The 1,084-nt window shown below is 50.7% G+C and overlaps 1 pseudogene; it reads left to right on the forward strand.

Annotated features, from left to right (window-relative positions):
- The first annotated feature begins 222 nt into the window (after positions 1–222).
- On the forward strand, positions 223–1,074 carry LOC114038960 (annotated as a pseudogene).
- The last annotated feature ends 10 nt before the right edge of the window (positions 1,075–1,084 follow it).

Consider the following 1,084-nt stretch of genomic DNA (forward strand, 5'->3'; position numbering starts at 1 on the left):
AGGCCCACAGTAGGCAGTGACAGGTGTGACCCTTTGTTCCATGGCTGCTGTCTGACCTTCCAGATTACCAAAAGTATCTTCTTAGACACCAGGACAGGGGGCTGAGCAAAGGGGACAAAAGGGAGTAAAAGTTGCTTCCTCCCCTGCTACATTCCTCTTCTCCCACATCCCCCCCCAAGTCCCTTCTGCAGCAACTTCTGAGACCTCTTGGGAGAGGTCAGGATGCTAAAGAAGCAGTCTGCAGGGCTGGTGCTTTGGGGTGCAATTCTTTTTGTGGCCTGAAAGGCACTGCTCCTCTTCTTCTTCTGGGCCCAACTCTTGTATGGTGGCCCATCATCTGAGGACTCCTTTGCTGACGACCCTGCTGGCCTTACCCGACCAGTGATTCGTCTGGCCCAGGAGGCCAAGATAGAGCTAGAGTGACAGCAGGAGCTGCTACACCAAATTCAGAAGTGTAGTGTACTGTGGAACCAGGGACAACAGGTGGCTACTGCAGGCCCTCCTGCTACCTCCCGTCCAACCCCAGCTCCTACAACATCTGTCCTTCCCATTGATTGTGATCGCAGCCCAATCCATCGTTGCCTAGATAAGCTTCTCCACTACAGGTCATCAGCTGAGCATTTTCCCATTATTATGGGCCAGGACTATAGGCACAAGGCAATGGCCCAGGTCATTGCTTCATACGCAATGCCATCATGCACATTAAACAACCTGACCTTAGCAGTATACCTGTCCCAACTGAGCACCGAAAATTCCAGGGCTATTATAAGATTGCCCTTCATTGCTGTTGGGCCTTCAGCCAAATCTTCCATACCTTCAAATACCAGACAGCTGTGGTAGTGGAGGATGACCTGGAAGTGGCTCCAGACTTCTTTGAATACTTTCAAGTCACTTATCCACTCTTAAAGATTGATCCATCCCTGTGGTGTGTTTCAGCCTGGAATGATAATGGCAAGGAGCAGATATTGGATGCCACAAGACTTGATCTTCTGTATTGAACAGACTTTTTCCCAGGCCTGGGGTGACTGCTGCTGGCCCAACTATGGAATGAGCTAGAGCCTAAGTGGCCCAAAGGCCTTTTGGG

This window comes from Vombatus ursinus, unplaced genomic scaffold, assembly GCF_900497805.2.
Source record: "Vombatus ursinus unplaced genomic scaffold, bare-nosed wombat genome assembly UNPS02011498.1, whole genome shotgun sequence".
NCBI lineage: Eukaryota > Metazoa > Chordata > Mammalia > Diprotodontia > Vombatidae > Vombatus > Vombatus ursinus.